Source organism: Lampris incognitus, chromosome 9, assembly GCF_029633865.1.
Source record: "Lampris incognitus isolate fLamInc1 chromosome 9, fLamInc1.hap2, whole genome shotgun sequence".
Lineage (NCBI taxonomy): Eukaryota > Metazoa > Chordata > Actinopteri > Lampriformes > Lampridae > Lampris > Lampris incognitus.
In genome coordinates this window covers 58,934,002-58,944,637 of record NC_079219.1, presented here as the reverse complement: position 1 = coordinate 58,944,637, position 10,636 = coordinate 58,934,002, and the positions used below count along the sequence as shown (strand labels likewise).

Below are 10,636 nucleotides of genomic sequence, written 5' to 3'. Positions count from 1 at the left end.
AACTCTGAAGTTGGAGCGATGATGATATAAGAAATCAAACAAAAGAGGAATATATCTAACGTTACCATTGATAAGGTAATTAGTCATAGTTTTATGTACTTTGACGTGTCGTTAATGTATAAAATTATGTGCATACTCCGTCAGTGTGCGATCGCTGCTGAAGATGGTGTTTCGCATCACACGTTTTCCCAGGGCTTACAAAATTCCTGTATTTCTGCAGCACTGCAGCATCTTTGCGCATTACCGCGGTACCACCTTATCCTCCCCCGTTTCCCCGGCTCCCTCCTCCGTGGCTCCTCCGTCACTCAACCGAACCTCCCGTCTTTCCGTTGCCCCCGCTCCCTCCTCCGTGGCTCCTCCGTCACTCAACCGCACCTCCCGTCTTTCGGGAAAACGCTCTCTTGGCTGGTCTCGCTTTCTGCCATGACAAACTAAATCCCTAATCTCTCTCCGCCCCCCCCCCCCGCCCCCACCTCACCACCGCTCTCTCTGTGTCTGTCTCTATACTTGCACCATGTTGGCTGTTTTAATTTTTTACACCTCCCTCTCCTTTCTTACGTAGTGCTTAACTGCACGTTTTCCCATGATTCCCTGACTCCTCGCCGTCCCAAACATTAGTCTCTGACTCTTTTTGTGGTATTCACTCCCGTTCTTTCTCTTTTGAAGTGTACATAGTACGTGTCTTTGGGGAGTCGGTGCATCGCTCCTTCCCTCCCCCACAGCTCCCGCTCTCTAACAGGGGGAGGCGCTCATGTGCATGTGTGTGTGATAGTGAGGGGGGGGGACGGGGGATGGGGGCATGGCCATGGGGAGGGGCTGAGAAGGAGGGTGCGAGGAGAGTGACCTGGACAAGGTGTGCGTCGAGGGGTAGGCAACAGACTGGGGGGGCATTTGGTAACTCGCCCCGGAGGACGAGCCCGAGGGTGGGCCTCCCATGCCCCCAATCTGGCCTCCCTGCTGGGGGTTGCTTTTGGGTGGTGCCGGTGGGGTCTGGTTGAGCTGGATGGAGATGTCGCTGGAGGCCTCAGAAGTGCTGCGCCCTCTCTTGATAGGAGGCCAAGAGGACTCCGGGTGGAGGAACTGGCCGCTGTAGTCGCTGCTCTCTGACAGGCGGGGGCGGTAGAGGGCAGGGTGGGGGCGATACATCTCCTCCTCAGCATAACGCTTCATGAAGAGATAGACTGACATCACCCCAGCTCCCTGAGAGAAATTGGGGAGAGAGAGAGAGAGAGAGAGAGAGAGAGAGAGAGAGAGAGAGAGAGAGAGAGAGAGAGAGAGAGAGAGAGAGAGAGAGAGAGATTGACAGGAGAGAGCGAGAAAAGGAAAGAGAGCGAGGGGGAGAACAAATCGGGTAATGAGAGAGAGAACAACGTAGAGAGAGAAGTGGACAAAAGGAGAGGGGGGAGGATCTGGGGGCAGGAAGGGGTGGTTTTGGTGAAGCACAGATGAACAAATTGAGTTCAGAGGGGGATGAATGTTGACTAATATGAGAACTAATGGGTGATGAAGGCACAGATGAAGGGTAAACAAGATCCCGAGTGAAGGACAGGGAGGAGGTGCGAGTAGAAATGGAGGGACATTTGAGGCTGCGAGGTGAGAGGAGTGCGTACTGCTTGTGCTCGACTGCAAGGAAATTGAGCCGGGGGGTGGGGGTGGGGGGGCTTATTTAAATCTCACTGTAAACCATGCAAAGGATAAAGAAGAAAGCCAGTAGGAGGATGGTGTGAGGAAGGAAGCGAGGGAGAAAAAAGGGCAGGAGGGGGGAGGGGGGGAGGGGTTTAGCACACACAGTTAACTGTCCACTGCACCACTTTAGAGTAGCAACACTGACGATGCAAGAGAGAGAGATGAGGAGGAGGAGGAGGAGGAGGAGGAGGAGACTGGAAGACGAGCAAAGAGGAGAACTTCGCATAGGACTGCATCATAATGCAGTCACACGTGCTATACTAACGCACATGTACACAGAAAACACACACACACACACACACACACACAAGGGTACATGCTTCTTTATGACTAGCTCCACACTATTTACTGCTGTAAAAGTAGTCAATAAATTGAGAAATGAACTCTGAAGCCAACCGAGAGCTAATGAGCGCTAACGAGGATTTGCTAAAAGAATTTTCCTTCTTAGTTTCACTAATGCTGCTGAAGCTGCGGATGGGAAAGTCATCTCCAGTTGAAAGAGGGATACAGAAAGTGACATCGTCAGCTGGAGGAGAATGAAGTCAGAAAAGGACGCATAGGTGCCTTGATTTTAGGGATATTTTATAGAAGCAAGACCGAACAATTATTTTGCACTTGCTTCTCAAAACGCAGATCAGAATCACATCTACTGCTACTACTGCTGCTACTTTTGGCTGCTCCCCGTTAGGGGTCACCACAGCGGATCATCCATTTCCATCTCTTCCTGTCCTCTTCCTCTGTCCTCCTCCTCTGTCACACCAGCCACCTGCATGTCCTCACTCACCACATCCATAAACCTCCTCTTTGGTCTTCCTCTTTCGCTCTTCCCTGGCAGCTCCATATTCAGCATAGGTGTCCCTCTAATATACTCCTTCCTAATTCTGTCCTTCTTCATCACTCCCACTGAAAATCTTAGCATCTTAAACTCTGCCACCTCCAGCTCCTCCTCCTGTCTTTTTGTCAGTGCCACTGTCTCCACACCAACATAGCTGGTCTCACAACCATCTTGTAAACCTTCCCTTTAACTCTTGCTGGTACCCTTCTGTCACACATCACTCCTGACACTCTTCTCCACCCACTCCACCCTGCCTGCACTCTCTTCTTCACCTCTCTTCTGCACTCCCGGTTACTTTGGACAGTTGACCCCAAGTATTTAACTCATTCACCTTCGTCACATCCACTCCTTGCATCCTCACCATTCCACTGTCCTCTCTCTCATTCACACATAGGTATCCCGTCTTGCTCCTACTGACTTTCATTCCTCTTCTCTCCAGTGCATACCTCTACCTCTCCAGGCTCTCCTCCACCTGCTCCCTACTCTCACTACAGATCACAATGTCATCTGCAAACATCATGGTCCACAGAGCCTCCTGCCTGATCTTGTCCATCAACCTGTCCATCACCATTGCAAACAAGAAAGGGCTCAGAGCCGATGTAATCCCACCTCCACCTTGAACCCACCTGTCATTCCAACCACACACCTCACCACTGTCACACTGCCCTCATACATATCCTGCACCACTCCTACATACTTCTCTGCCACTCCCGACTTCCTCATACAATACCACACCTCCTCTCTCGGCACCCTGCCGTATGATTTCTCTAAATCTACAAAGACACAATGTAACTCCTTCTGGCCTCCTCTATACTTCTCCATCAACATTCTCAAAGCAAACATCACATCTGTGGTGATCTTTCATGTAATGAAACCATACTGCTGCTTCCTGATCATCACCTCCCCTTTTAACCTAGCTTCTGTTACTCTTTCCCATATCTTCAGGCTGCGGCTGATCAACTTTATACCTCTGTGGCAGATCAGAATTACACATGACCTAAATTATCGTATTAACTGGTTTAATATTGGCTGCCATGTTGTCAAGACTGTCAAGATATTGAGTTTCCACTAGGTGGGCTAAATATAACAACTTCAGATTTATCATCAGTATGATGTAAAAAGCTTTAAACATTGAGCATCAGATGTTAGATAGGCAATCATCGAAGTAACAAGGCTGTTCGTATCAATTAATTGTACATCTGTACAATCCGTCAATCTATAAGAACAAATAGTGAAAAGAACAAAACAGGACCCAGAATGGAGCCTTGAGGTCCTCCACGGCTTAACACTGTTGAAAAAGTAGAATTACGCAAACCATTTGAAAACTGGCCGAGAGAGAGATCACGTACTATTTGAGAACAGTGTCTTTAATTCCCACAACATCAATGACATTTTCAATTATTTTGGTACAATCATTTGTGATGAAGGCCTTACAAAAAGTTAAGAAGAACAAGAACTGAACTTTCAGAAGACGCTCATCTGTAACTCTGAGTAATTGTCTTTGTGCCGTGTCTGAAATGGAATCAGATTTTTTCAAACAAATTACATAAATCATCATTGATGAATAGAAATGTCTGGTCATCAGTAAATGGATTCAAACACTTTTTCTTAAAACATCAGTCAGAAACGGGAGTTTAGATATACTTAGTATATAATAATTATGAATGCAAAGGCACAGACTGAACAGGTGCATGTTTTGAAATCTGAAGGTGCACAGCCTGTAGCCAATAAGTAATCGATGGTACTGAACAAATCTCTTGGATTATTTCACGTATGGCGATTCAGATTGGGTTTCAGAAAGTGACAGATACAAATTGATCTAAACTGCCATACTTAGAGAGATGAGTCCTGCTTAATTTAACAATTTCCAAGTTAACCTAAGAAAAACAAGATGTATAACACGAGTAACCTCATTAGACTGAAAGAAAAATTAAAACAGTGATCTTCAATTCAGGTGCTCCGGTTTCCTCCCACAGTCCAAAGACATGTAGGTCAGGTGAATCGGCCGTACTAAATTGTCTCTAGGTGTGAATGTGCGTATGTGTCGGGCCTCTGATGGACTGGCGGCTTGTCCAGGGTGTCTCCCCGCCTGCCGCCCAATGACTGCTGGGATAGGTTCGAGCATCCCTGCGGCCCTGAGCAGGATAAGCGGTTTGGATAATGGACGGATATATGAATCTTAAATTCAGAAGACCAAACTTGACTTCAAAAATTATCAGAAAACAGAAAAACATCAAACACTATTACACTTCTTGGTGACTGCCATTTAATCATTTGGATTTACACCCATAAGTGTCTGGAAAGCCTCTAACAGAATCATATAGAAAAACCGACAGCCAAATGATACTGAAACTTCATGACAATGAGTCTGTGGCAGCTGTCATCCCTGCCACAGCGACATTCACACAGGCATATCTCTTCAGGACGGAAGGTGGCTGCACACAAATCCCCAAGCCAGCACCTGAAAAAACACTCGACTGCAGCCATGGTGCAATAAATCTTCACCAACCATACAAGCTGGTCTCCTATAATGAGGATTCAGCATTGGCAGGTCCACATGTTAAAGGACGAATGTCTCTCAGAGGAAGAGAAATTAGCAGCTTTGTGTCCTGGCAGGGAGGAAAAGTCAGAAGGGGAAACTCTGCTGATTTCTAGGGTGGAGGAAACTACTTTTTGTGGCGTTTAGTCAGACAAAACAAATACATATATATACTGTATATATATGTATTATGAGATACTTTTATTGATCCCCATAGAGAAATTATGCACAAAGGACGACCTGGAATGACCCCCCCCCTCCAAGGTTGGACAACCATCCATCCATCCACTATCCAAGCCGCTTATCCCAATCAGGGTGGCAGGGATGCTGCAGCCCATCCCAGTAGTCATTGGGCGGCAGGTGGAGAGACACCCTGTACAGGCCGCCAGTCCATCACAGGGCCTGGACAACCTGGGGTTGGACAACCCCGGGGTTCGAACCCAGGACCTTCCTGCTGTGAGACGACAGCGTTAACCACTGCGCCACCCATGTAGTTAATTTTTCTCTTCCCATCTACTTTCACCGCTGCTCATCTGCAGGTAGGGGGTGGAACAGGAAGTACAGGCCTCTCGATTCTTTTTAAGGGGAACTGGTTTTTGCTGGACATCAGCAGAAGCACCGTTCTCACATCAGTGGTTGCTAACTTACGCTAGACAGGAGCCACTTAAAGCTATGCAATGTGAGATTAACACCAATGGACATGTGGGAGATCCGTATCAAAACACAAATAGAGCATGACCCCCATCCAAGCCGCTCTGCATACCTGCACACCTTCAACGTCATCGAATACTCTAGCAATTGTAAAAGTAGACACACCTTACTGCACCTCACTAGCATCTTCTTTGCAGAGAGAGTGCTAAAGCAAAACAGCTTTCTACCCTACACTGGATGTATGTCGACATCGGTGGAGGTAAGTTTTTCTACATGGATTCCTTTGCCTGCACAATGGAGAGCGACTGGCGGTGCAATTAGATAGTTTATGTCCACACCAGCTATAGAAGTATAGCTTTCCTCTGGAAAGATGATGAGCTCTTTCGCTCGAGTTATCGAGGCCAAGGTTTCCTTTGTTTGTCAATAAAATCCAGCGAGAACCATCCATCAATCCATCCATCCATCCATCCATCCACCCATCTATCCATCCATCCATCCATCTATTATCCGAACCACTTATCCTGCTCTCAGGGTGGCGGGGATGCTGCAGCCTATCCCAGCAGTCACTGGGCAGCAGGCGGGGAGACACCCTGGACAGACCGCCAGGCCATCACACAGGGCCCACACATACACACACACACACACACACACACACACACACACACACACACACACACACACACATTCACACCTAGGGACAATGTACAACCCCAGTTCCAGTGAAGTGGGGACGTTGTGTAAAACATAAATAAAAACAGAACACGATGATTTGCAAATCCTTTTCCACCTCTATTCAGCTGAATACACTACACAGACAAGATGTTTAATGTTCAAACTGATAAACTTTATTGTCTTTTTGCAAATATTCACTCATTTTGAATGTGATGCCTGCAACACGTCCCAAAGAAGCTGGGACAGGGGCATGTTCACCACTGTGTTACACCACCTTTCCTTTTAACAACACCCAATAAGCGTTTGGGACCTGAGGACACTAATTGTTGAAGCTTTGTAGGTGGAATTCTTTCCCATTCTTGCTGATGTACGACTTCAGTTGCTCAACAGTCCGGGGTCTCCGTTGTCGTATTGTGCGCTTCATAATGCGCCACACATGTTCAATGGGAGACAGGTCTGGACTGCAGGCAGGCCAGTCCAGTACCCTCACTCTTTTACTACGAAGCCCCGCTGGTGGACCACCTGCAGAATGTGGCTTGGCATTGTCTTGCTGAAATAAGCAGGGACGTCCCTGAGAAAGACGTCGCTTGGGTGGCAGCACATGTTGCTCCAAAACCTGTATGGACCTTTCAGCATTAATGCTGCCTTCACAGATGTGCAAGTTACCCATGATGCCATGGGCACTAACATCCCCCAATACCATCACAGATGCTGGCTTTTGGACTCTGGGCTGATAACAATCTGGATGGTCCTTTTCCTCTTTAGCCCAGAGGACACCACGTCCATGATTTCCAGAAACAATGTGAGATGTGGGCTCGTCAGACCACAGCACACTTGTCCACTTTGTGTCAGTCCATCTCAGATGAGCTGGGCCCAGAGAAGCCGGTGGTGTTTCTGGGTGGTGTTGATATCTGGCTTTGGCTTTGCATGGTAGAGTTTTAACTTACACTTGTAGATGTAGCGACCAACTGTGTTAACTGACGATGGTTTTCCCAAGTGCTCCTGAGCCCACGTGGTCATATCCTTTACACAATGATGTCGGTTTTTAATGCAGTGCCGCCTGAGGGGTCGAAGGTCACGGGAGATTTCTCCAGATTCTCTGAATCTTGTGATGATATTATGGACTGGAGATGATGAAACCCCTAAATTCCTTGCAGTTGTACGTTGAGAAACGTTGTTCTTAAACTGTTGGACTATTTGCTCACGCAGTTGTTCACAAAGTGGTGAACCTCGCCCCATCCTTGCTTGTGAACGACTGAGCCTTTCTTCAGGGAGGCTCCTTTTATACCCAATCATGACACTCCCCTGTTCCCAGTTAACCTGTTCACCTGTGGAATGTTCCAGACAGGTGTTTTCTGAGCATTCCTCAACTTTCCCAGTCTTTTGTTGCCTCTGTCCCAGCTTCTTTGGAACGTGTTGCAGGCATCACATTCAACATGAGTGAATATTTGCAAAAAACAATAAAGTTTATCAGTTTGAACATTAAATATCTTGTCTTTGTAGTGTATTCAATTGAATATAGGTGGAAAAGGATTTGCAAATCATTGTATTCTGTTTTTATGTACCTTTTACACAACGTCCCAACTTCACTGGAGTTGGGGTTTGTAGTACGGCCGATTCACCTGACCTACGTGTCTTTGGACTGTGGGAGGAAACCGGAGCACCCGGAGGACACCCACGCAGACACGTGGAGAACATGCAAACTCCACACAGAGGACGACCCGGGACGACCCCCAAGGTTGGACTACCCCGGGGCTCGACCCCAGAACCTTCTTGCTGCGCTAACCGCGCTAACTACTGCACCACCGTGCCGCCCAGCGAGAACTAATTAGGTCCAAATAATGGACATCACAGAAGGTTGACTCAGTCCATCTGGACACAGCGTTTAGTGAGAGACACGTTTCATCATCTCAGTGACCTCTTCGGTCTCAGCTGACTGCAGGTGTCCCCACCCTTATAAACAATACCAAGCCTAACGGCTGAAACCAACGACCAGTTTCTTATGTAAATATGGGTGTGCCCATTAACTAGAGTTTCGATGGCCATGTGTACTATTCACAGAGGACTGGTGAATAGTTGCAATCACAGCATTGTAATGGAACTGAGCATGTTTCCGCCCGCTGCAGGATTTGATCCGGGGTGTACTGCACGACAAGACGACATCGCTAACTGCTCGACTAACGGGGGCCGACCCCCTGGCGATCGCTAACCGCTCGACTAACGGGGGCCAACCCCCTGGCGATCGCTAACCGCTCGACTAACGGGGGCCGACCGACCCCCTGGCGATCGCTAACCGCTCGACTAACGGGGGCCAACCCCCTGGCGATCGCTAACCGCTCGACTAACGGGGGCCGACCCCTTGGCGATCGCTAACCGCTCGACTAACGGGGGCCGACCCCCTGGCGATCACTAACCGCTCGACTAACGGGGGCCGACCCCCCTGGCGATCGCTAACCGCTCGACTAACGGGGGCTGACCCCTTGGCGATCGCTAACCACTCGACTAACGGGGGCCAACCCCCCTGGCGATCGCTAACCGCTCGACTAACGGGGGCCGACCCCCTGGCGATCGCTAACCGCTCGACTAACGGGGGCCGACCCCTTGGCGATCGCTAACCGCTCGACTAACGGGGGCCGACCCCTTGGCGATCGCTAACCGCTCGACTAACGGGGGCCAACCCCCCTGGCGATCGCTAACCGCTCGACTAACGGGGGCCGACCCCCTGGCGATCGCTAACCGCTCGACTAACGGGGGCCGACCCCCTGGCGATCGCTAACCGCTCGACTAACGGGGGCCGACCCCCTGGCGATCGCTAACCGCTCGACTAACGGGGGCCGACCCCCTGGCGATCGCTAACCGCTCGACTAACGGGGGCCGACCCCCTTGGCGATCGCTAACCGCTCGACTAACGGGGGCCGACCCCCTGGCGATCGCTAACCGCTCGACTAACGGGGGCCGACCCCCTGGCGATCGCTAACCGCTCGACTAACGGGGGCCGACCCCCTGGCGATCGCTAACCGCTCGACTAACGGGGGCCGACCCCCTGGCGATCGCTAACCGCTCGACTAACGGGGGCCGAACCCCTGGCGATCGCTAACCGCTCGACTAACGGGGGCCGACCCCCTGGCGATCGCTAACCGCTCGACTAACGGGGGCCGACCCCCTGGCGATCGCTAACCGCTCGACTAACGGGGGCCGACCCCCTGGCGATCGCTAACCGCTCGACTAACGGGGGCCGACCCCCTGGCGATCGCTAACCGCTCGACTAACGGGGGCCGACCCCCTGGCGATCGCTAACCGCTCGACTAACGGGGGCCGACCCCCTGGCGATCGCTAACCGCTCGACTAACGGGGGCCGACCCCCGGGCGATCGCTAACCGCTCGACTAACGGGGGCCGACCCCCGGGCGATCGCTAACCGCTCGACTAACGGGGGCCGACCCCTTGGCGATCGCTAACCGCTCGACTAACGGGGGCCGACCCCTTGGCGATCGCTAACCGCTCGACTAACGGGGGCCGACCCCTTGGCGATCGCTAACCACTCGACTAACGGGGGCCGACCCCCTGGCGATCGGTCAGTGAGTCTTTTTGTAGGTTACAGTAGGATGGTGACAGAGGTACTCTTAGTGCCCCCCCCTCGGTTCAGGATGGTTGTTCCCTCCCTTCTCTTAGAGCACACCCGTATTTGCACATGAACCTGGTCGTTGGTTTGGGTCGTTAAGCACTGTATTGTGCTGGACTGTGTATAAGGGTGGGATACCTGCAGTCAGGTGAGACTGAAGAGGTCACTTAGCTGATGATGAAACGGTTCTGTCAGTAAACGTGGGGTCCAGAGGAACTGATTCTACTTCCTGTGATCTTCTCAGCCGGATTGCTGAGCATGCAATCAAGACAAATAATGGACAGCAACCACAGTCCAGCACAAGTTGACAGACAGTAGATCGTCCATATAAAATGCCTAAAACAGTGCCCAGAGAGTGTGACCCGAGTTTACAGAGACAGTAAAGTCACACTCACACCATGTGAACACTGAACACCCCCCCCCCCAACATACACACAGATCACACTAACCTCCTTGAGCAGGAAGGAAGAGGCAGCGAAGGCGAAGGACCATCCGTAGTGGTAGTGGAAGAACTGCTCAGGTTCCCTGGGCCGGTTCATCACCTCGTCGTTGATGCTGGAGATGTAGAGGACCAGGCCCACCACCAGACTGAGGCCTGTCGGCACCGCATCAACCATGACACGCACAGAGAG

The 10,636-nt window shown here is 50.6% G+C and overlaps 1 pseudogene; it reads right to left on the bottom strand.

Annotated features, from left to right (window-relative positions):
* Positions 1-732: 732 nt before the first annotated feature.
* The window catches only part of LOC130118336 (voltage-dependent calcium channel gamma-7 subunit-like), a 23,888-nt pseudogene continuing 13,984 nt past the window's right edge, over positions 733-10,636 (bottom strand).